Source organism: Podarcis filfolensis (genome assembly GCF_964270895.1).
Source record: "Podarcis filfolensis genome assembly, chromosome: 3".
NCBI lineage: Eukaryota > Metazoa > Chordata > Lepidosauria > Squamata > Lacertidae > Podarcis > Podarcis filfolensis.
In genome coordinates this window covers 91,734,025-91,760,489 of record NC_139606.1, presented here as the reverse complement: position 1 = coordinate 91,760,489, position 26,465 = coordinate 91,734,025, and the positions used below count along the sequence as shown (strand labels likewise).

General features: G+C 43.7%; 1 protein-coding gene across 2 annotated transcripts in view; it reads left to right on the top strand.

The window, feature by feature from the left end:
- CNIH3 (cornichon family AMPA receptor auxiliary protein 3) overlaps positions 1-26,465 on the top strand; it is a 65,716-nt gene that overhangs the window by 14,257 nt on the left and 24,994 nt on the right. The gene's annotated exons all lie outside the window — the stretch shown is intronic.

Genomic DNA, 26,465 nt, shown 5'->3' with positions numbered 1-26,465 from the left:
TGTGGAAGAGCCCTCAATGAAGGTAAGTGAACAAGCACACACTGTCTTTCGTTTTAGGATAATTGCTGCTGATATAAAAATTTATGAATCTCAAGTTGTGCATGTCCAAATCTCTGCAAAGTTATGCTTTCCTAATCTAGACAAACAACTAACTTTAATCCAGAGATAATTAGGAAAGCAACAACCAACAATCTGGTAAATAGAAACTGTTGGTAGGTTGCAGCCCCTGCTGTGACTGTAGAGACTGCTATGGGAGAGACATGTTTTGTTGCAGCTGGGGAAGATGGAGGCATCTGGTGCTGGTGCTGCAGACGCACCATGGCGTATCTTCTTCTCTCCAGCAGCCATTCCTCCTCTGGTCACTCCTATAGATGCACAACCTGACTGACTGCCTCCAAAGGCGCATTCCTCCATTGTTTCCTGAGACAGATGGATGCCAACCAAATAGAAAGCAATATTAATTACCCACAGAGGATAATTTGCTGAAGAAAACTATGCCAATATGCTTTTTTTATGATTGAGACAGCAGTTGACTGTTGGAGGAACCATTCATTCTAAAATTTTATTTATTTGGGATTTTATGGGCATAATTCTGTTTGTTGGTGTTATGATTGCAATGCTGAAATGACCTAAAATAAGTAAAAAAAATTTTTCCTTCCAGTAGCACCTTAAAGACCAACTAAGTTAGTTCTTGGTATGTGCATCTGAAGAAGTGTGCATGCACACGAAAGCTCATACCAAGAACTAACTTAGTTGGTCTTTAAGGTGCTACTGGAAGGAAAAAATTTTTTTGTTTTGACTATGGCAGACCAACACGGCTACCTATCTGTAACTAAAATAAATATTTACATTACATATTAATTACACTATTTTTTTCTTAAAATAGACTATGTTACTCCTGATAATAAAATTTATTTTTTTATTTTGCCACAAAATTAAAACAAGGAGCAGTATTAAAATCTGACCAGGATTTGGTGATGATGGGGGAGCCAACTAACTTTGGTCCAATTGATTTTTGTCACTATTGAATAGGCTGGATGCATATACAGTGGTGCCTTGGTTCTCGAACTTGATCCATTGCAGGAGTCTGTTCGACTCTTGAAACAGTTCAAAAACCAAGGCACGGCTTCCGATTGACTGCAGGAGCTTCCTGCAGTAATGTGGAAGCTGTGTTGGACCTTCGGCTTCCAAAAAACGTTTGCAAATCGGAACACTTACTTCCGGGTTTGCAGTGTTAGGGAGCCAAAACATACAAGTACCAAGGCATTTCAGAACCAAGGTACAACTGCATGTCATTTTCCTACACAGAGATATTTATAGCGCAGAAAAATACGTAAGCACTGAAATTCTCATGTGAAGTCCAGCATAACCTCCATAGTGCAACCATTGTACTTTACATGTTATAGTAAGCGTATGTTTTCTTATTAGCTCTGCCTAAGAATCAGTAACCATATCCATAAGGGTAGCTGTGTTACAGTGCTTTATCCTGTACATGTTTGCTCAGCAGCAAGTTCCATCAGGTATAGTAGGTATAGGATTTCAGCTTTATTTTGCAGGCAAAAACAAAGACCTTAGTGGCACCTTAAAGACTTAACAAATTTATTACTAAGAAACTTTTGTGGTTCACCTTGGAAGCATCTTTTAACATAAGCAGGTTACCATCATCTGCTCACAAGCAGTTCCAGATGTTCCAAATGTCTTTGTATCTTCATCACCACTGAAGCATGAATTTTCCTGTGGAGTCTCATGTGCTCTTTTATTGCAGAGAACTTGTGTAATGTGACTTGAACACCAGCCAGCACTTCTTCTTCTTTTGGAGCGTTTGTGGTCTTGAACACAGTGAAAATGTGCTAACTTCTAGATTGCTTACCCTCAAAAAGTTACTTAAAAAAAATAGATAGATATTTAATATGCATGGCAGATTTACTTGCAGTTAGATTTTCAGTCTGTAGGGTTGTGTAGGGCGCATTTGTTTGCAAGCAAGGCTCCAGCTTGTCATTTGTCCCTTGTTGTTATTCTCAGTTATTATAGTATTTCGTTTTATATTTGAATGAGTGTGCGTCATGCAAGAGGAATGACAATAAGTAAGCCAACTCTTAAGTCTGGTGTACTTTCCCTCTGTTCTTGGGATGCGTTGGAAGAAACAGAAGGGCTTTGGAATCCGGAGAGTCCTAAGCTGTCCATCATCTACCCTGCTAAACGCCATTTTCACCATTGCCTCTGTTGGAACACCAGCAACAGTGCAGGGAATGTGATGAATGGGGAGGTTTCCGAGGGTAGATCTCCTTTTGCACCCGCAGGCCCCAGTAGGTAGGGACTGAAATCTTACAACGCTGAGGCCATAGTGTTGCATCTTAACTAAAGCATACAAAGTTTGCTCATATTCAAGGCTTTCACTGAATGGGAAAATTATGACTAAATTGGCACTCAGTCTGTATAGGCTCTATTTTGAGTCTATAGCATAACTTGGAACAGCTTGCCCTTTAGGATTCTTTGATAATGGATGTGATATACAAGTGGGCGCCTTGTGACTTTGTTTCCTTTGGACTAAGCTGTTTGGATCCTGTGAAGTTAAATTTCCTCCTATCCATTTTAAATGTCAAACTTCTCTTGCGTTGTGAGTCAGCCGGTAAAGATTTGAATGTTAACTTCCCAGGCATTGTTCTAACTCGGCAGTCATGTGGTATCCAGTTAAGAACGCCGACTAAGTAGTAGAGGACCACACTCCGCAACAAATGCCACTGCCTGCTATATTTCCCCCCAGCTTAATGAAATTTTAAAGCCCATTTAGTACTTGCAGAAAGTGCCAGATTGTCAGCTGCGAAGACTAAAGTCCTTTGCTTGCCCGTAAAATGGATTCAGATGGGCAGCAGTGGAACGTGATTACTTGCCTATATCTGCTTCAACCTTGAATTGTCCTTAGTATGACCCAGTAATTGAGGGTGGGAGCACAGTTGGGGGAGCAATAAATCCCAGTTTGTGTCACATTCAAAGCCAAGCTGTCACCTTTATGCACATCTTTATTTGGTGCTTTGGTAAAGAACTGAATAAGCAGACTGAGTCAGAGCAGGACAACCTTTTTCACCCTGAGGACCACATGTGGTGGTGGGTAGACAGTTGGGGGCTGCAGTGAGTCCTAGACTAGCAGTGAGTGGAACTATTCACACACACACTCATTCCGTGGGGAGGGAATGATTAATCTAGTTATGGTAACCTGAGAAGCCCGTTGTCATTTCTGGCAAGTTCATCTTGGCTATCAACCGACAAAGTCTTCAACATCAGCTACACCTGGAATCCGAATAATTTATTTGCAGGGAATAAAGAGGAGAAGGGGAAGGGGAAATAACTACAACATGCTTGGAAAAGCCTGTGGAGTGTGCTAAACCGAGGTTATTTTCATATTTTTTTTCAGAAAATGCACACACTCTTCTTTCTTGTTCCTTTTCACCAGGGGGGAATGCACTACTGGGGTCTTCAGTGAGAGTGGGAGGCTTTGGGTGCTAATCTATGGCAACAATATTTAAGCAGCTACTGTAATGGCCTGGGATTCGGACTCGGATGCTGCACCTGAGGGATCCCAGCCTGCACAGGATTCCCCGCCTCCAGTTGAGCCGGGGCTGGGGCTTGAGCCTGAAGGGTCCTCACCTGTGCTGGATCCTCAGGTGCAGGCATCAGCTGAGTCTGCTCTGGCTCCTGAGGTGATGGAGGACCCATTGCCTACAGGTGCTCCACTCTCAGCCCTGTCAGAGGAAGCTTAGGTTGCCTCTGGGTCCAGTAACCCTCCAGGCTCTCCTGAGCTGCAGAGGCTCAGGGCAGAGAGGCGGAAGGAACTAAGTTACCGCAGGAGGAGTGCTCACCTCCAGGCCAGGAGAGGTGAGTCACCAGAGGATCGGGGCCGCCCTAATGCCTCGGGGCAGATAAAAGCCGGCTAGCCCCAGTCCCAAGTTGCGGGAGCAACATTGTTGGTAGCCTGTTCCTGCCTGAACCCTGTCGTGCTTTCCTGCCTGAGCTCTGGACCCGCCCTGGCTCCCTGCCTGCATGCCTGTTCCTGACTTCACCCGACTCCCTGCCCTGCACCCAGCTTCAGCTACTGTGGACTGCCTCCATGTTGCACCTTTGACCACAGACCGGACTTGGACCTTGCTTCTTGGGTAACCCATGGGACCAGCACAGCTACAGTGGAACCTCGGGTTACGTACCACCCCCTTACAAACGCTTCAGGTAACGAGCTCCTCTAACCCGGAAGTAGAAGCTCCTGGTTGTGAACTTTGCCCTGGGATGTGAGTGGAAGTCGTGTGGCGGCAGCACAGTGGCAGCAGGAGGCCCCATTAGCGAAAGCACACCTCATGTTAAGAACGGTTTCAGGTTAAGAACGGACCTCCGGAACGAATTAAGTTCATAACTGGAGGTACCACTGTACTTTGCCTTGTTACTCCTGCAACCACTGCTGTGAGTGCAACTCACTTCTCCCCTTCTTAAATCAAAGGAAAGAGGGGACAACCCTGTGCACAACACATTGGTTTCGCCAGTTTTGTGTAAGCTGCTCATGGTGAAACAAGTGCATCAATAGCTGGCTTGTCCTTTATCTCTAGTCTCATAGCAGTTGTTGGATTATTGAAAAAGGTAGGAGAGCCTTCTGAAGTGGTTCTGTCCTGGAGGGGCTGTACTATGTGATATTTCTGAGTAAGTGACAGACAAAGGCATATCATGTTAGTACAGTATCCGTTTTTCTTTTCTTTTTTTAAACAAGCATTTTGACTCTGGCACTGTAAGTGATAGAAGATTTAGGTAGAGCAGACAAGCTAATCACTGTACAGGAGATATTCTTAGGCATTTGACAGACTAAAAGATTTAATCAAGCTGCATTAAGCAAGCTAGCCACTTCTGCACGACAGAGTGTAGGGCAAGCTACCATCACATTACATACAGTAGAATTTTTGAAATATTAAATTCAAATATGCTGCTTCCTCTAAACAGGAAAAAGCAGTTTTGTATCACAGCAGCACAATGCTTTATGATGAGGGAGTGGGCAACAAAATTCAAATATAGAGGAAACTGCCGGAAAAAAGCTGTTTTATCTCAGAAGCACAAAGCTGTGTAATAAGGAGAGTAGGCAACAAAATTGGCCCATGCCTGGAGATAACTGTGGCTCTCTTGCTTATACATATCCTGAGATTTTTGCTTTTTCCTGTTGAACAAAGTCCCCCTCTTCCCCCAATTCTTCTGCTTTCCCATCTGTTACTCTTTGCTTAAAGTTACACTGTGAATGTCCTTTATTTTCCTGGTTTCCCAGCTTTCTATAGATTGGTTATTGCTAGTGTTTCAGCCATGCAGAAGGTTCTTCATCGCATCCTGTTGAGAAATGTAACCGCAGCTTATTTGCTTCTTCTTCCTTGAAATATGCCTACCTGGCATGTAAAGCGAATTTGTGTCTATAACAGAAAAACGACGATATTAAACAGGGACATATTGGGTGTAGGTGAGACAGTTGCAAAGGATCTGAACTATATAGAGAAAAGACTATTGGGAAAGAAAGTTTGATTCCACTCCAGCAGGGCCATTAACCAGTTTCTTTACGCAGAGAAGATGAAGACAATTGCTCCAATCCAGAAGGGAGATCTGCCTACAGATGCCAAGCGCACATATGGGTGTGCGCACACCTTTCTACTTCATGATATCTACCAGGGGACAATTGAACTGGCTGGATACGGCTGTTGATGTGGATCCCCACATTAACATGTGATGATTTGCCATGACTAGAGGTGGATGGGGTCCAGTACATTGGAACCAGGAAAGACTGGAGACAGACAATAGTTTTTAAGAGCTGGAAGTGATTTGAGAGACCTTCCCTTCCAGTGCTGTACATCTGCACTTCTTTTGTCCCACTGTCGCCTCCGGCAGGGTTTGCTAGTTTAAAGACCAATGCCAAGCCCCTGCAAGGGCTTTTTGTCAGGGGTGGGGTGGCCATACATCCAGAATTTCCTGGACATAGTTGGGATTCGGCTTTCGGAAAGGGTGCACAGGCAGAAATCGCTGCAATGTCTGGGAAAATCTGGATGTATGGGAACCCATAATGGAAGTGTAGATTTTGGCAAATTTCCTTAAAAATAGCTGTAAAACTTCATTTTTCTTCTTTTTTTGAGATTTTGCAAAAACAAACAAAAAAACAAAAAAAAAACCCTACAAGTTTTCTGTCCAGATTTTCACTTTTTGAAATATGGCAACCCTAGTCAGAGACAAAAATGAGATGAGTGCAGTGTTTTCTCTTTCAAACTGCTGGACGTTCTCTGGAGGATGAGGTGGGGCAGGGGGAACCCTGCTGAACTATTATGTTGTCCAGCCTATGTTTTACATTTGAATTACAGATATGTAATTCAATTGTGAAAACCATCTAGAATAAACTAAATTCAAGCAAATGGATACAACAGGAGAGTGCTTTTAATATACAGTATACTGTATGTATTAAAAACAACCCTTCCCTTCTATAAAAAAACTAGAAGTCATTTATCCTGAAATCTAATTAATTAATTAAAAGTACAGCAGCAAACATTCTCTGGTTGTGATCCAGCGATTCAGTCCTGTGCACATAAGTAGGGATGGTAGCCCCCCCTCCTTCCATTTAATTTGAAAATAGGTCACCAATTACCAGTATTTTTAGACAACTTTTGGAGGAAAAAATATGATTTTTTTCCTTTGGGAATTCTAAAGTGACTGGTAATGTTGGTTGTGCTAGGCTATATTAAGGTTTTTGTGGGTTGTTTTTTAAAATATTCTCATCTATTTTTAGTTTTATGTCTTAGACACTAATTGCTCCTTACCCAAAATTCAGCAAATGCTCCCAAGAGGGACTAGGAGCCCAATGTTTCCCCAAGGTCTTTGGAGAAAAGCTGGGCAGCCCTGAAGCTTGCTTAAGCCAGCTGTGGGGAGCTTCCTAACTGAAGTAGCCAATAGTAGAGGCAAAGGCTTTCATTTCAGACTCTGAAATGCCTTCATGTTCATGTTCTCTTTAGCATATAGTGAGCCATTAGAGAAAAATACTTTTGTGCTATTTGCCTCAGTGTTCATTGCAAATTACAAGTCAGAATCCTCTCCTATAAGCAGAACTCCACCTGCCGATACTTCATGCGCTTAAAGCAGGAAATAGAGGGAGGAAACACCAGGCAATTTGAGCACTCTGTGTGGGATAAGAAGAGCTGAATCTAACAATTGCTGTTGCATTACTCAGAACTGGGACTTGCTACTACCACAACATTTTGTGTGGGACTTAATGCCATGGCATTTGTTTTGTATGTATTGTGGACTCGGCAAGCACAGTTGCATTTACATCTTGCCTTTGCTCCAAGGAGCTCAAGGTGAAGTACGTAATCTCCCCAGTTTCTGTCCCCACAACCACCCTGTGTAGTCGGTTAGACAGAGAGAAGAAGAAGAGGAGGAGTTTGGATTTGATATCCCACTTTATCACTAGCCGAAGGAGTCTCAAAGCAGCTAACATTCTCCTTTCCCTTCCTCCCCCACAACAAACACTCTGTGAGGTGAGTGGGGCTGAGAGACTTCAAAGAAGTGTGACTGGCCCAAGGTCACCCAGCAGCTGCATGTGGAGGAGCGGAGAGGCGAACCCGGTTCCCCAGATTACGAGACTACTGCTCTTAACCACTACACCAAACTGGCTGTTTGGATATCTGAATCGGAGTCCAGCTAAAGCCAGATTATGCTTAGATGTAGGAATGGGATTCCTCTCCACCATTCCCGTCAGGGACTGGCAGGGCTCTGAGGAGTTGGTGGAAGAGGTAACAGGGCCAGAGGCTAATCCAGGGGAAGCGGGTAGCCATTTATGGGGTTTTGTGCTTCCCTCGGGGCAGGAGCCAGAGCTGGAGGATGAGGAGGGGTCTGAGCAGTCAGTGGAGAAAGGACAGGACGTTCCAGGAGCTGAGGGAGAGACAGTGTCTGAAGGGATGGGGCCCTCTGTCCCCTTCCTCACTGTCACCCAAGACCAGGAGGGTCTTGAAGAGGCAGGTACAGTGACAACTTCCATGCCGAAGTCACAGGTTGCTTGAGCTTGCACCGTCAGATGAGGGTACTTAATTTTTTGGGATGTAGGTACAGTCATGCCGTTGCTTATAGGAACACAAGCCCAAGGAGAGCTACTAGCTCCTCAGCTACTAGAAGCATGTGTCTGCATGTTTAGTGTGCCTCAAGTGCTACTGTAAGTTTGTGCATGTCAAGAAAACATTAAACTACAGTCATACCTCGGGTTGAATGTGCTTCGGGATGAGCGCTTTCAAGTTGCGCTCCAGGGCAACCCGGAAGTAACGGAGCGCGTTACTTCTGGGTTTCGCCACTTGCGCATGCACAGACGCTCAAAATGATGTCACGCGCATGCGCAGAAGCGGCGAAAAGCGACGCGCGTGTGCGCAGACATGCCATCACTGGTTACGTTTGCTTCTAGATGTGAACGGGGCTCTGGAACGGAACCCTTTCACATCTAGAGGTACCACTGTACTGTGCAAGGGCTGGGGCTGGTGAAAGTTGCACTATTGATGGGAGCATGGCAATGATCTGGGGGAGTATAGCACATGGCACAAGTGTCCTCCTTCACTGTGCCATCTCATCTGTCCCAGCTATGACACCACTGTGTTTCCCCTGTTCACCCTGCTTCTATTTCTTGATTGTACAGCTGTGCCAATGGATTGTTCTGCCATTGTATCTGGGATGTCAAGGCAGTAGTGTATTGGGGCTGCTGGTGTGTTGGGGCTTTTGTGAAATCCTATAGCCCTCAGTTGACATCAGTTTGTAAGCACCCCGGTAAACCCTCACACTGACCTGTGCTGATGCTTACAAATTGAGCATAGGATTGTACCCTTAGATGCTTAAATTACACCACCACAGAGAAGTTAAGCCTATCAATAGCTACCAGTCATGATGCTTATATGCTACCTGCAGAACCAGAGGCAGGAGGCCTCTGAATACCAATTACTGTGGAATGATAGCAAGAGGAACTGGATGCAAGAAACTGGATGCCAGCTATAGGCTTTAGGTCTGATCCAGCAGAGTTCTTATATTTCTTATGATATATAATGGATGCTAAAGTGTTAGTGTACCAGGCATGTAACAGTTAAGTTCTTTATGAGAACAGCAAGAAACTAAACAACCAGTGCTGTGCTGAAGAACGGGCTAATCTACCCATCTGGCTAATGGAAGGATGACTGTTTCTGAGATTAGGGAGCCTGCTGGGTTTTAAAGGCAGGTAGTTAAAAAAAGAGAGAGGAAAAGATCATTGATAGAGTTTGGCTGTAGTTCAGTTACGGTATAATGCTGCTGGAGTTCTGCATACAGTCTGGCTCTAAAGCAAAATGCACAGCTAAATAAAATAATTTTGCCAATATTTAAAGTTTATGGATCTAATCTGCCCCTGTTGGGTTGCATTAGGAATTAATATTGTTCGATTCCGTAGCTTTTAAAAAATGTAACTTTCATTGTGAACATTTGCTTTCAAATTGTAATCTCATATACAATTCATTTTCTGTATACATGCACAAATTTGCTAAATTAATTGCATAGATGTGTGGAGACTTTGTCCCTTCATTGTGAAGGGACTTCTATCACTCAGTTGGGCCAAACTCTAAATCTATCCACTGTATGTTAGGGGGACAATTTCTACACTCATTGTGGTAAGTAGCTATTGGTCTCCTCAATGTATGATATTATAGATGTCTTAACTGTTTTGAATATAGAATGACGGAGTCTATAATTTAAATGGAGGAGAGGTACTCTTTGTGCTGCAATTGGCATTAATGGACATTGGATGCAGAATCAATTGCAGACAATTAATGAAATCAATTTGTTTTGATACTAATTGTGCTTTGGATACAACATGAACTGATCATCAACATATAGTATATAGCATGTATCTATTTATGCATTATATTAACTAACTCAATAAGAAGGCAAATGATGCCTCTCACAGTGTTCTTTCTATTAAATATAAGCTCCTTATTTTTTCATATCATGATATTTAGAATATCACATTGGGTGCTAGCGCTAGATTTGCCTCCCCCTTCAGATTTTAAGAACTACTTCCATCTTCTCTTCCTTTTTGTGTCATCTTCCTCTCTTTCCATGCACTCAGTCTAAACAAAGTGATAACCATTCAGTCTCACTTTAAGAAAAGAACAAATTGCAGGAAAAGAACCCATTTGGCTGCTTGTATAAAATGATTCATGGACATAAAGCTCTGTGTAATTTTGATTTGATAAGTGGAACATTATGGAGTGATTGCTCACTTCTGACTATCTCAGAGGATTAAGCATCACACCTGCTCTATCTATGTAAATTCCAATAGGACTGAGACTTTGATGCACAGAAAGAGATTACAGCTGTATCAAACATCCCCTCTTAGGCTGGCACCGAAGGGAGACTGAGGTTGGAAGCTTGCTTATCGCTAGCCTTCCTTATCTCTTGGGCTAAAGCTTGGCTTTATTTCTTTCCCAGGCCCAAGATGAATTCCCTGCTGCATTTTAATAACAACAACAACAACAACAACAACAACAACAACAACAATAATAATAATAATAGAAATGAAGCTAAGATTTGATAGCACTGTAAGTTCAGCTTCAAATCAACCAGTGGTTTGTTCTTGGTTTTTTTTTTGGGGGGGGAGGGTGAGTTACACATTGAGTTAGGCACCCCTTTCAAATATGCCAGGTCACAATCAAGAGATTGTCTTTGACCCTTTAAAAGCTACCAACAAAGAACCTGTTTCTGTTGCCCATTCCTTTTCTGCTCCTCATTAGCCTCCCTTCCCTGGCTGCTGCATCAGGCAGGCAGAAAAGGCAAATTAAATGACAAAGGAAGATGAAGCAGGATGGAGAAACCAATGGGTCTTTTGCTTTAATCGGTAGCTTTAAAGCAGGGGTGGGCAACCTGTGGCTTCCAGATGTTGTTGTATTCATAGGAACATGGGAAGCTGCCTTCAGCCAAGTCAGACCATTGTTCCATCTAGCTCAGTACTGTCTACATCAGGGCAGCCCAACTTTTCATTCCAAGTGGACTGCAAGAAGACTTGGAACCCATGGGCCCCACACTATCGTGTCTGGGGGTGGTGGTTTAAGGCCAACATTTGATGCCCCCACAGCTCTTGCACTGCCTTCCAAAAGTTAGATAAGTGAGGCGTAGTGCTTTGGGAAGGAAGCGCAATGCTCTGGCAGCATCCTAGAGCTCTGCCACTTCCTTCCCCAAAACTTGGAAAGCACTAAATAGTCTTTGGGAAGGCAGTGCAAGGGCTTGAGATGCCAAATGTTGCCAAGGACTGCCAAAAAAGGCCTTGAGGGCCACAAGTGGATCTCAGGCCATGCGTTGCAAAAAACCCCTCACCCCGATCCACATTGACTGGCAGTGGCTCTCCAGGGTTTCAGATAGAGGTCATTCTAGCCCTTCCTGGTGAGGTCAGTGACTGAATCTGGGATCTGAGCTGTGGCCCTGCTCCAACTCCAGTCAGTCCTAGCTGGCACATTCAGTGACCAGGAATGCTGTGGGCTATATTTCCTTCAATATCTGGAGGAGGAGGAGGAGGAGGAGGAGGAGGAGGAGGAGGAGGAGGAGGAGGAGGAGGAGGAAGAAGAAGAAGAAGAAGAAGAAGAAGAAGAAGAAGAAGAAGAAGAAGAAGAAGAAGAAGCCACCCATCTGACTGGGTTGTTCCAGCCACTTTGGACGGCTCCAAGCAAAGTATTAAAAGAACAATAAAACCTCAAAACACATCTTGAGTGTGACCTGACAATCTTATTAACTTCCATTCTCCACAAATAAAGTTCATTAAATCAGGTTCGTGTAAACAGTCTGTAGATGAACTGATGCACTGGACAAAATAAACCTGTTGAAGGACAAGGAATCCCATAAATGGGTGGAAGCATAAATGTGATTTGTTAACTCCCAGTTAGTGCCAATAGCAGTTTCCCTTTTGCGGCAAACGAGCTTGGAGAGTGATTTTCAGTAGAATTTCAGTGTGGGGGGAAATGCTAAGCTCCATCTCCCTGCAAGCTGCAGTTCTGATTACCCCCAGCCCCCAAACTGCTATTTAGATCCATGAAATCCAATCATATATTTCTTGAAATGTTTAGCCTGGCATTGATGATGGGTGGTTTGGTAGCTTCCTGTTGCTGTGGTTACTGTCATTAGAACAAGATGAACATGTGAAACTGCCTCAAATAGAGGATGATCATTGGTCCATCTAGTCCAGTGTTGTCTACTCTAAACTGATGGAGGCTGTCTGGTCTCTTTCCCAGCTCTGATACGAGAAGTTTTTTTTTTTTTTTATTTGGAAACTGAGTCTGGACAATTTAAAGCAAAGGACTGGGCAGCTAAGGTCGAGAGAATTTGTTTTTGTTTTTTAATGAAAGATCTTGACTTCACGGTTTTGACACGATAAGAAGATTTACTGGAGGATAAAAAGAATTTTGGGAGTTGAAAGTTCACCCCCCCCCCGAGACCCGGGAACGTCCTATGAGAAAGCCTGTTGCATTGAAGATTTTGACAGCTGTCAAGTGAGCTGCTAGTCAGCTAGTTGTCAGCTGGAAAAAGAGAACATTGTTTCTGCTGTTCTTGCTGGTTTATTTGGTATAATTTGTTGAAAACAAGGAGGACTGTTACAAAATAACTGGACTTTTGGTTTTGAGCTGAAAGGAATACTAAGGAACTAAAATCCCCCTAGAGGGGTAATAGGGACACTACATCATAAAAATGGCTGGAGTATGTAAATTTCAAGCAGAATTGGACAGAGCACTCGTTCTCTTGGGAAACTTGCAAGATGAATACAATGCTTTGTCTACAGAGGCATCATTACTACACTGGACAGTAAACAACATTTTTGAGTCTGATAAGGACTTGAAACAGGAAGCCTATTCTACTGAACAAATAAATGAAACTGAAAGTGTAGATATGATGGAGCAATATGTGGCTTTTGAAGAAAATGAAGGAGGAGCAGGAGATTTGCAGGAGTTAAAGGAGAGTTACAATATGTGGCCTGACATGATGACAAAAAAGGACAATAAAAATTGGATGTGGAAAGCCTGGTCTGAATGGGAGTCTGGAAAATGGAGAGACCCTCTTTGGAGGAGATCTGAAGACCTGAGGATTACAAATTTGTTGAAGGGGAAAGCTGGAGCTTTGGGGACATCTGGATCTGAAAGAAATTTGAAACAAGAGTTGGAGCACCCCATAGGCTTTGCTTTTAAGGATGGAGGACCGGCTGGAAGTAACATGGATTCTGTTGGGCCGGAGCCCCTCCGAGACTTGGGGCTTAATATCAAAGACTATCAAAGAGACCGGCAGAAAGGAACTGAGAGAGATATAAGGGCCTCGGACGTGAGATCTCCAGGCTAAATAAACAACATAAAGACTGACGGATATTGGTTGGGGACTGGAACCGGGAAAAGGGTGGGTGGAGGTTGGGAATCCAAAGGGTACATAAGGATAATTTGCTTTTTATATTTTGTTAGTGGTAAGGAAATTGGGTAAATCGTGGAAGGGAAATTTTGGTCGACTTTAGGAAAAAGGTCTAAGAATAAATAATGAGGTATAAGTATTGATGTGTAATTTTAAAAAGGTAAAATTGGTTTTTTCTTTTTAAATTAATTGAAAATAAGGTTGTTAAAAATAAATTGAGGAAATGGAAAAAAGAAGTAAAATAAAATAATAGTATGTTAGAATAAATGTTTAAGCTAAGGTAAAGAAATAAGTTAAGGACTTGCTGAATTGACAATTTAAATTGGAATACAAGAAGGGGAGGTGTGAGGAGGTCTGAGAAATAAGGTTAAGAATTATAAGTAACAGAAACTTTATGTGTTTTTTCTATTTTTTTTGTGTTTAGTTTTGAATATTATGTGTTTTTGTGTTTTTTGTTTTGTTTATTTTTTGGTTTGTTGTTTGTTGTGTGTTTCTTGAAAATGCTAATAAATATTTTATAAAAAAAAATGGAAACTGAGTCTGGGATGTGGTGTATGCAAAGCAGGTGTACTTCCTGTGAGATTATCAGCCTCATATAACCAACAGTCTTAACTCTAATTAATGCATGAAGGAGTTAATACCATAGAGTAAGCTGTCCTGCCAGGCTTAGTGAGATCACTTCCCCTCCCCTTGGGAGGAACTAGGTAATCAGGCCTATCATTCTTGCCCAGTCTACCTGAGAAACTCAGTGTGTGAAGAAGCTTGAGCTGATTGCTCCAGCTCAGAGCGCATGGCCCTCACAAGCCACTCTTTGAGTTCCCATACCAATAGTTTATTTCACCAATTTGTACCTAAGCCAAGTTTTACTTCCTGTACAACTTTTTCTGAATGCTGTATGGAAAAGCACATGAGTCAGACCTTCAGAGAGTTTGTAAGTAAACCATTTTTAACTTACCAATCGTGTGGTCTTTCTCTATGCTCAGGGAAGAGGGAAACTTTGGAATTCATTTTAAAGGGCATATTTTAAAAATCTAACAGACTATATTTCCATGCTTTACTTTGCTCCATGTTTTGTGATTTTAAATCTCTGCTGAGGTTCTCTTGCCAAAGAGTACTTGCCCCAAACCTGGTTCTTGGCATCCAGGAATTCTCCTTTCTGTGCCATATTTTTGCTCCTCTACCAACACTTCCACTGAGCTAGAGACCCTGCCAAAGATGCAACCTCTTCTCTAACAGATAGGAAGACTTTGGGATTTGAACCCACAACCCTACAGCCCACCTAATGAGAAAAAGTGTGAGACTTATAAATCAATGAATCTTAATGGACAAAAACCAGGTACTAGTAGTACAGATATAGGAAAGCTGTTCTTTGTGATCACATATTCAGAATATCCCTATATTTAGTCATAAACTCTGAAGAATAGGATGTCTTAATTTCTCACCCCAACCCCGCAAAGGAAAACCAGACATATGTGAAAACAGCAAAGAATGTTACAGATGAGAGTCTAGTTCATCAGTTGTAAGATACAGCTGATAAAGTGGACTCTGGACCCCAAATGCTTATGCCATCATATATATTTCTAGTCTTTAAAGTGTCAGATCTCTTTGTTGCATTTGCTAACATAGTCACCTTTCTGGGAATAAATATATATGATGATAGTTTGGGGAGAAATACAATTTTTGGTGTGTTGTGCCCTAGCAGTGAAAGTGCTGTAGAAATGTTGGCTATGAGAAATAAAATTTACTTGCAGCTTGCCATAGTTAGCTCTGTCTTTTCACACTGCTTTGGCTTTCCCTTTGTTGCACAGACTGAAACCTTTTTATCGTGGAATTCCAGATGGATTCCAAGGCCATCAAACTGCAAACTTACCCAAAATGGACAGATACTCACTATGCTGTTCAGCTGTAATTGGCACTCTTGCGGACAGTCTCTGCAGGAAATGGAATCAGCATGGCTGCATACACTCTAATCTGTCTTAAAGGGAATATATTTTATCCTTCCAGCTGCCTTTCTTTGTAGCGATCCTTGTGGTGGGCAGCCACACTGAACTCGTTCTGCCTCTTCACTGGATGAATAGGACGACCATTGTCCTGTTACCCCATTTAGTTTTAGTAACTATAATTTGCAATATAAAGACACTTTAGCTCCAAAGCATTCATTAGCATCTTATTCCTTTAGTTAAATCAATTTTCATCCATTCCGGGCTTTCCAGTGTACCACTCTGCACTTAGTTTTGCATTCTTTTATTTTTTAAATGTTCCTTTGCCCGTCCAAAATCACATTGATCGAACCGGACAATAGAGGCGATGCAAACGTTACTTTCAGAACCCTTTGATATGAATAACACAATCAACACATCCAACACAAAGATATTCCTCTCTGAACCCAGAAACACAAGTCCCTAAAACACAGGTCCTTGGTTGATGCCACTTGAACAAGCCCAAACAATTTTCTATTTCTTTTCAAGGGAATGGAAATTGAATGAAGCACAGCCTCTTGCTCATCTCATACCTTCTGTATTCAAAGCTGTCATTGTCTAGAAGAATATGTACATCTATAAATACCTCCCCAATTGTTTGTTCTGTTGAAATAGGTAATGGAACTACAGAATCACTGAACTGTATGTCACAAGGATGCTTAATCTGGAGCCTCATTCTACATGGACATGCAACTGGTGTTAAGGAGTGGGGTGTGAAGTCCGTGTGGTCAGTATGTTCATAAATCAAGGCAAAATCTGCACATTACATGGAAATGTGTTTGTTGCCAGCACAAAGGCTAGCCTCTCAAAGAAAAATGAATTTTGGGAAGGACCTGTTTTGAGTGAAATGATGGATGACAAGGAGGGTGGGATACTGCCAGGGAGATAGAGTCCATCTGAGCCCCAAGCTCGGATGCCGGACGATCCATCGACCTCCCGTAGTCAGGCAATATCAGCAATTCAGCGACACTAAGCCTCTGGCTTAGAGCACACTCTTTCAGCAGAATTCACACAACAGAAGTTGCACAGCATGAGAGCAGAACTGCATATTTACAGTTTATTAGGCATTGGTCAGAACAAAGAAATCATGACCATCTCCTCCGACTGCTCAGGCAAGACAGGCAAAATCGAAAGGAACATATAGCATAAACATCCTGTGAGACAGGAACTTACGCAGGGTGTTATACAAACATCCTGCTCCCTTTTAAGGTGGAACGGAAATATCCTAACATCCTCCCCCTTTCCGTGTAACCTGTTGTACCTGTGGTTCAACCCAATTGCAACTTTTGTGCGTAAACCTTCAGTTGTTCTCTGTTAACAACCTTAGACAACAGATCAGCAGGAATTTCATTTCCTGGCATGTAGGACACCTGAATAAGTCCTTTCTGAATACACTCTCTTGCACGATGTAGCTTAATCTGCAAGTACTTGGTCCTTTGCTTGCAACTCTCCGAGTTCAGCAAAGCCAAACAAGATCTATTGTCTTGATACACTTGTATAGGACATTTCACAGAAACCCCAATGTCCTTAAACAGTTGCATCAACCATTCACAATCCATGAGTGAAAATGACAGAGCATTGAGTTCTGCTTCACAGGAACTTAGGCTAACTGTTGTCTGCTTTTTGCACAACCAGTCAAACAGGCAGTGGTTGTACATGTAGCATACTCCAGAAGTGCTTGTACCATCCGTGGTGTCACTTCCAAAACTTGCATCTGCAAAGATTTCAAGACCTCCAGTCTTCTGACTGGTGAACCTCAGCCTGTAGTGCATAGTCCCTTTCAAATACCGGGCTATGCGCTTCAGAGCTTTCCAATCCTGAACAGTAGGATTGTTAGCATGTCTGCTAAGCAGGTTAGTGCTTACAGCAATGTCAGGTCTTGAACATCTAGCAATGAAATTCAACTTGCCTAGAATGCATCTGTACAGCGTTGTGTCAGAAAACGCTTCAGCAGTACTGTCTACCTGGTAACCTGTCACCATCGGTGTGTCTGCTGGGTTTGCATCAACCAAATTCAACCTGGTTAATACATCAGCAATTTTCTGTGTTTGGTGTACCAGAAAATTACCTGCTTGGTCCCTCTCCACCTGCAGAGAAAGATAGTTGGATACCTCACCAAGATCCTTCATGTCAAAGTGCTCCTTCAGCTGAGCTAGGGAGCTTTGGTAGAAAGCCTGATTCTTCCAAAACATCAGAAGATCATCAACAAAACATAAACAATACAGTTTGTTTTGCCCCTCCTCCTTGACAAACACACACGGATCAGCTTTGCCCTGGTGAAAACCTAGAGAAAGCAACGTTTCAGTGAGTTTTGTGTTCCAACACCTGGCACTCTGCTTGAGACCATACAAGGATTTCCGCAGTTTACAGACCATTCCCTTCTGTATCTGCATCCCGTCAGGTGGAAGCATGTACAGCTGCTCGTTCAAAATCCCGTACAAAAAAGCTGTATTTATGTCATGATGGGAAACATGCAGTTTCTCCTCCGCAGCGATCTTGAGCATCAGCCGAATGCTCTCATATTTGACCGTGGGTGAGTAGGTCTCGTGGTAATCCTGCCCTGGTACCTGTGAAAAACCTCTGGCAACCAATCTGGCTTTGTGTCTGACAACCTTGCCATTCTGGTCTGTCTTGGCCTTGAAGACCCATTTGCTGCCAACCAGTCTCATTCCTGGGACTACCGGTACCAGCTCCCAAGTTTGGTTCCTGTTCAAGGAATCAACTTCAGCCTTCATGGCATTAAGCCAAGGCTCAGCATCTTTAGAGGTTAACTCCTGGACCTCTTTGAAGCTTGAAGGTTCCCACACCTTCTCTGAGCTACTAAGAACAGCAGTTGCCATCTTAGCAAACTCATCAGCAAATCTCTTTGGAGGTTTGCCTTTGGTCGCCCTTTCAGACCTGCGAACCAGACGCAAGTCTTCTGGACTCATCTCCTCTTTCTTAGGAGAAAAGTGACCAATGGTGAACAGTGGTTCTTCCAGTTCATTGTCAGACGCATCAGATGGTCTGACTGAGGCCTTTGCGCTCTTGTAGTCTGCTGTGTCATCACTGTCACTGACAGCAGCAGCAGCGCCGCCCACTGAACTGGAATCCGAACTCTGATCATCATCATCATCATCATCATCATCATCCTCAGTTTCCTCAGCTTTCTCAGCATGATCTGCTTTCTTCACATCACCTTCATCCTCCTCTGGGTAACTCTGGAAAATTCCCACATTTTCCCCCCATTTAGGATTGTACTCAACACTCCTTGTGAACTTTATGGATTTTGAGTTAGTCATCCATACTCTGTATGCACCTTTATCGTACCCCATGAACAAACCATGTGCCCCACGCTTCCCAAGCTTGTTGCTTTGTGGGGTGTGTACCCACATGTCAGAACCAAAGATTCTCAAGTGCTTGGTGTTAGGTTTCTTACCAAACATTTTCTCATAGGGAGTGCAGCCAATAGGTGATGACAGTCTGCGATTAAAAGTGTAAACAAAATTCGAGAGAGCCTCCCCCCAAAACTTCTCAGGGAGGTTGGCATCATGCAACAAGGTTTTTATTCCCTGCAGCAACGTTTGATTTGCTCTCTCCGCAAGCCCATTCATCCATGGCGATCTAGGCGTTGACAAGTCATGCTGGATTCCCTTCTCAGTCAGGAAAGCTTCAAACTGCTGAGAAGTGAACTCCCCGCCCCGATCAGTAAACAGACAGCCAATACGTTTACCATGAGCATTCTCCAACCAAGCACAGAATGCCTTGAACTTAGGAAATGCTTGCGATTTCTGCTCGAGCATAAACACATGAATGTACCTGGAAAAAGAATCAATTAGAACCATGAAGTACCTTGCTCCTCCCAAAGAGGGCGCTAGAGGACCTACCAGGTCTGCGTGAACTAGCTGGTAGGGTTTGGAAGCCTGCCTGCTAGACTCCTTGCCTTTTGGAGCAACCTTCACCTTGTTCTCTGCACAAGATACACATTTCATGTGAAATTTACAAGGTTTGATGTCCAAACCTTCAACCAACTCAGGCATCTTGGCTAGCGCTTGCCAAGAGAGGTGACAAAATCTTCGATGTGCATCATGAATGCAACCTGCATGAAGAACCTTGTTAGTTTGTGCAACACAACAAGTATCAGCATTAGATATAACAGGAACATCATCATAAGTTAGACAGAACAAACCATCCAACAACTTTGCATGCAAAATGTCCTCTTTGCCTTTTCTGATGACACAGACAGTCCTCTTGAATGTAATTTCAAAACCACGCCCATTGAGCTGTGGGACACTAAGCAAATTGTCCGCAGCTCCTGGAACAAAAAGTACATCTCTGATGGTAGTATGCAAACTTGCAAGTTTCACAGTCCCAACTCCTGCAGCTTGCAAAGTCCTTCCATCAGCCAGGTGGATCTCTCCATCTTGAGGTGTGAAGGAGATGAACAGATGGCGGTCTTTGGTGATATGTCGCGTGCATCCTGAATCCACAATAAACCTGCCTTTGGCTTTCGGTGAAGCAGTGCCAGCAAACAAACCCTTGTTTTCCACTGGCGTGGGCTTTTGCAGCTTGCCCCCCTGCTCCTGGCCATCAGACTTGCCTTTAGCCTTTGGTGAAGCTGTGCCAGCAAACAAAGCCTTGTTTTCCACTGGCGTGGGCTTTTGCAACTTGCCCCCCTGCTCCTGGCCATCAGACGTGCCTTTAGCCTTTGGTGGAGCTGTGCCAGCAAACATAGCCTTGTTTTCCACTGGCGTTCCACTCCCCTTCTGCTTCGGGCCATCTGGAAACATCTTGCTCTGTTTACGTCTGGTCTTCCGGCCTTTGCATAGGCTCTGACCTTGGTTCTCACGAGAAACAGAGCTCTCAGCTGCCGACTCCTTGGCTCCCCCTGGAGGCTGGAATGCTGCCTGGGATGACATCACAGTCAGCTCCCCCTGCAGCTTGCAACCGGTGCCCTCGGCATCTCTGCATTCACTCGCATTCTGGGAAACAGCCAGGACCTCCGATGCATTCAAACACTGGGCTGGGATTATTGGCTGGTGGGCCTTTTTCAAAGCATCCCACATGTCACGTGCCGTGAGATTTCCAGCAAGCGTCTTTATTTCCTCCAGAGAGACGGATAAGACAATAATATCCATGGCCTTCGAATCCTGGCCCTGCCATTTCTCTGTCCGAGGAACTGGAGTGGGCTCAAATACAGTATGCCAGACTCCAAACTGACGCAGCAAACTCTCACACCATCTTGCCCAGGTCTCATAATTGTCCCGATTTAATTTAGGACACTCAGCAGCTTCAGAGGCTTGGAAAAACTCCATTCCACCTCTTAACATCAGCCGTGAGCCTGTTGAGACGTCTTATCCCGGCAGCTCATAAATCACGATGCCTCTGGCTCGGCTCCCAGGCCAATTAGTTTAGCCGGACATCAAAGACGTCTTCCGCGGCAAACAGAAAAGCCTCTGCTTTCGCTTTTCCAACATACCTTAGCAGTCTGGCGCAGTCTTACTCTTCTGCAAGTGCCGTGAATCTGGGCCCGAAACCTGTTGTTGGGATACTGCCAGGGAGATAGAGTCCATCTGAGCCCCAAGCTCGGATGCCGGACGATCCATCGACCTCCCGTAGTCAGGCAATATCAGCAATTCAGCGACACTAAGCCTCTGGCTTAGAGCACACTCTTTCAGCAGAATTCACACAACAGAAGTTGCACAGCATGAGAGCAGAACTGCATATTTACAGTTTATTAGGCATTGGTCAGAACAAAGAAATCATGACCATCTCCTCCGACTGCTCAGGCAAGACAGGCAAAATCGAAAGGAACATATAGCATAAACATCCTGTGAGACAGGAACTTACGCAGGGTGTTATACAAACATCCTGCTCCCTTTTAAGGTGGAACGGAAATATCCTAACAGCTTGTTCCTTTCTCCACCAGCCTTTCCTCCCACTCCATAGAGTTTCCCCCACTGCTTACCCCCAAGAGTTTTGAAAAGCAAGAAAATAAGCATTTGGATGAAAAAAACAGATTGGAGAGCTGGAGCAGGAAAAAAGCTAGTGTGGAAAGCGTTAAGTAGCCACTGTCTATTCATCACCTTTTCTCGCTAAAAAGGTCCCTTCCAAACGTGCTTTTCTTCAGAAACAATGGTCATTGAGGCTGTTTTACGTGGATTTGCATGACATATGTAATTTACTCTTTAAGCGAAACTAGAGTGCACTTTTTTTGTTAGGAAAATAGAAGTCATAGGGAAGCCTGAGCAGCCTGGCAGGGTAAGGTTGGGGTGGTAGGGAGAGGGAAAGTTTACTTCTTTCCCTTGTATGGTGTTGATAAAATCACTCTTCCAAAGCTGCTGTTTTCATTTCTAAGGGGAGCCTCCATTTTGGTGCCAATGCAAACTATCCTTAAAATTCAGACAGCAGCTTCAGGAAAGCAATATTATATTTTGTGCATTGCCTTGAGATACATATGTGGCAGGTCATTAATAATAATAGAGGGTGAAATTCAGCGTCACGCTAAGACCAGCGTTCCATCTGCACAAGCTTATCAGTTTGCCAGGTGGAAGGATCCTCTTTCCCTCCACAGTGTTCTGCAGGTTCTCATGATACCTCCCTTGCACAGGTCTTGCACAGGTCATTTTGTTTTTGCCAGGACCAGTGCAGGGAGAGAAAGAGTTAACCCCCCCTTCTCTGCCCAGCCCAGCCCCCAGCCCTGAAGCTGGTCATGCTTCCCCAGCTATTTACACAGCTAAAAACCTATGTACATTAATTTCCTTTACAAAATTAATGTCACACCTCATTTGGCCCTGAGTCTCCTATTCTATGAGCAGAATAAAAAGTTCTTGCAAGAGGGGACCAGCAACTAGGATTTGCAGCGTCTTATACAGCACAGCTATAGTAGACAGGAGCTAAGGTTTAGATGGGAAGCTTCCTTCAAGTGTATCTTTTGATCACTTAGCTGGAATGTGCTGGTAGCTGTTGGCAAAGGTGGCTTGGACTTGGAGCTAAATGAAACATAACTTTTGTATCACATAGTTAAATATGCAAAGAATGGTTGCTTCCAAGTCAGAGATCTTTAGTGTTGCTGTGGTATTGTTTTCCCGCAATTAGCTGGAAATGGAATTAAAATAGAGGGTCCACACAGTACTTAATACATTGCTGTATTGTCATCAGGCCCGGAGGCTAGCTTTGTGGCAGGCTGCAGCTGGGGTCTAATTCTGACACTGGTAGGTTAGAAGCAAATGAGTCAGAGGCAGGGGATGTGATCTCTGGCAGGCTGCAGCTAAGGTACGTTATCAGCTAAGCTGGTTGTTTCAAATCTACTTTCAGGAGTAGAAACAAAGGGCAGGGTTCAACTAATCAGGCCCATAAGCGGAAGATGAGTGCAAAGAATTCCACTTGTGCAATGGGACTTCTCCCCCTCTCACCCCCCTACACTCCCCAAATTGACTCTTGGGTCTTGGGGGGGTGGGAAGATCCCCAGAACAATGTTCTTTCCGTCTGGCAAACTGGGATGCTTGCCCTGACAGAACGATCAGCACAGCACTTTGTCGAATTCCTCCCAGAACTGTTTTTTGCAATCATTTGACTCTTATTTTAAAAGAATGTTTATTTTCCCATGTGCGCTTGAGCTGTTGTCAGGAGGAATTAAATGATAAGAGCAAATCCTCTTTATTGATGATATCTGAGTTTAAATCACGTCAATTCTTATTTCTGTTTCAAAAACTGTGCTGCCTTGACGTGGCATCTTTAATCTAGAGACTAATGATGTGGCTTGCGAAGGAGATACATACACACACACACTTTCTAGTTAAACTTTTCTGCATATGGCCAATAGTAACAGAACAGCTGTCATATACCAGCCACTTTAACTCCTCCCCCCGATGAGTGCTTCTGTGTGCCAAGCCTTCGTTGCCTTTATATCACATGCTGGCCACATGACCCGGAAGCTGTACGCCGGCTCTCTCGGCCAATAAAGCGAGATGAGCGCTGCAACCCCAGAGTCAGCCACGACTGGACCTAATGGTCAGGGGTCCCTTTACCTATCATTCATGGAAATGATTACCAGCTGCAGAGATCTCAGTGGCACCACCCTCTGGTGGTGGCTTCTGCAACAGTGGTGGCAGTGACTCCCAGGGCAACAATAGTAGCTGTCCCCCATAATACTCATGCCTAGTTTGGCAATGATATCTCCTGAGGTGGCAGAACCTATGCCAAAAAATTGAAGTCACGCCAAAGTAATGCTTTGGTCCACTATCTTGAGTCAAAATGGCACCCAGCATCTACACAGCGCTGAAGTCCTCCAGCCCCCCCTTGGGAATCCTCATGCTGAGGTTGGTGATGATATCTAGTGGTGTCTGAACCTATACCAGAAAATGGGCAAAGTCAAATGAAAGTGACATTTCAGTTTGTCCATTTGATTCAAAATGCTGTCCAGCATCTATCTTGGGAATCCTCATGCCAGGTTTCACGATGATATCTCAAGAGGTGGCCAAAACTATAGAGAAGAAGAGTTTGAATTTGATATCCCGCTTTATCACTACCTGAAGGAGTCTCAAAGGGGCTAACATTCTCCTTTCCCTTCCTCCCCCACAACAAACACTCTGTGAGGTGAGTGGGGCTGAGAGACTTCAAAGAAGTGTGACTAGCCCAAGGTCACCCAGCAGCTGCATGTGGAGGAGTGGAGACGCCAACCTGGTTCACCAGATTACGAGTCTACCACTCTACACCACACTGGCTCAGATAGACAGCTAGTCAGACTGACAAACCACTTACCAAAATATGTATTAGGTGTGCTTGTTTACATTTTTGTAAACAACTTTGGGAAGCATTGCATTTTAAAAATATAATTTTTCTTAAATAAAATAAGAAAATACTTGGAATTAAAGTATTTTGCATTTTTCAAAAAGCAGTTTAATAGCAGTAGATTCAGGGTATTATTGAATGAAGAGCCCAACGTGAATCACTATTTAATATGACCTCAGCAAAACAAGATGTCATATTGTGTGGTCCCATATGTTACTCATACTTCTTTAAAAACGGGGATATTAGGTGATTCAGAATTTGCAATATGCTACAGATATAGCGAACAGGAAATATGTTGTTAATGAAGGAAAGCACTTTCTTTGGCCAAGTTTTGAAAACTACTTTCATGCTCATGAGACAAAAATGAAATAAAAGATCATATGAAACACAAATAAGGGAATTAACCTCTCTGAGCCACTCCAGAAGGATACTGTGGTCAATGGTATCAAAAGTCGCCCCCCAAAAATCTTTTTGATGCTCCTCTGTATCTGACAAATGTAATGAACTGAGGTGATCAAGGCAGTTTCAGCACCATGACCAGGCCTGAAAACAGACTGAAATGCTTCCAGATATTCAATTTCCTCCAAGCAAACCTGAATCTGGACCTTCACCACCATCTTCAGCACCTTGCCCCAAAAGAGACCATTAGCCATTGGATGATAATTGTTTAACACTTTTAGGTCCAAGAAGGTCCACTTAAGGAGGAATAACAAGATAGCTAGCTGTTGGCACATTTCCGCATAATTATTGGCACATTCTAGGGGAACTGAATGTTAAAGCAAAGTAGCTGCATTTGTGAAAGTTAGGAGTTAGGGCCAAAGTAAGAATGATATTAATTGTATGCATGCAGGGCCCATTTAATGAACAGAATGCATTCACCAGAAATTGTTTGTTAGGTGAGCATTCACATAACGAGTCCATGATTTAAATTATTTCCTATAGAAATATTTCTAATGTGGTATTCGGCCAAACTCTCCCCCAACCTCCAAAGGGGAAAAAACTGATTTATCCAATCTCTCCTGCTCCCTGATTCATCTGATCTCACTCCCCCTCCACTCTGTGGTTTCTGCCTGAAAAGGGCTTCTACCGACCAGCAAGGCACAAGCAAACAAGGAAGTAAGAAAGTTGACTGTCCAGATATCTGAATCTGCAGAGCATGCTGCAAGATTTATTTAATTCTTTATGTGCGGATAAGTGAGGATGTGGATAGCGGGGCCTGAGTGTATGAGGGGAAGCTGGATCACCTGCTGCGTGTGATACCAATGAAAACTCTCCCACTTGCCATTAGCCCTTGGAAGTGAGCTCACATAAGTGCCAGGAGCTTCTTAGGATTAAAAGACACTTGGGAGTGATTTTCATCAAAACCATTGTAGGGGGCAATTATGAAACCCCCACCAAACACCATTGCTCTGATCTAGCTTGTCCTCCCCCGGCACCTATTTAAACTGGGGTGGGGTGGGAAATGTGCAGGTTAATTTTCCTTACGTACAATTATCATCTGTCAACTTTGTCCTGTCCTAGGTCAACTCGAGACTTCCAGGGGAGGCTGGGTTGGAGGAGTTTTACTTACTGAATGGGCAGGGATACACCCAAACGAATAAGGCAAGGAAAGCAAAGCACAGCCTGTCAGGACCCTGGACAAATCATTGTGGGAGAAGCTGGCTGGAATTCGCCTAAGAAGAGCTGTTGTCTGAGTTGCATGAAGGCCTGTCTGGCCAGGACCGGCTGTTAACCTCATTCCCTTTGGGAGCTATCTGTGGTCCTTAAAGGGCCAGTGCATGATTCTTCAGCCACTGAGTCTTAAAGCACAGGTACAGCAGTGTACACTCCATTGGGGCTGCCCTCTGAGTCTGAAGAGTCAGTAATACCACATCCTCTGATCTGGAAGGTCTTGGAGTGGAGGATGATGGTTCTCTAGGCAATGCCTCCTTCCCTTCTAAGTCTTGCTCAAAGCCAGGTGCAGGATAGAGGCCAGAGAACCTGACATATTTTGGCCCATAATATGTCCACTCAGGTTGCTGGGGTACATTCTTTGGAGCTTTGCTCTCTGAAGCTAGATTTGATTCTCACATTGTTTGTTAAGAACACTGAGATTAATAGTCATGTAGAAAAGGTAGTGAAAGTGTGGCTGCATAAAGATACATATTGATCTGAACACACACTTCAGGAAGCTGACACAAGTATTAATATTTGGAATATGTATCTGGGTGGGCAGAACACACCTCCCAATAGATCACTCCAGTTTGTCTACGTGTAAAATCTTCATGTACAAAAGCA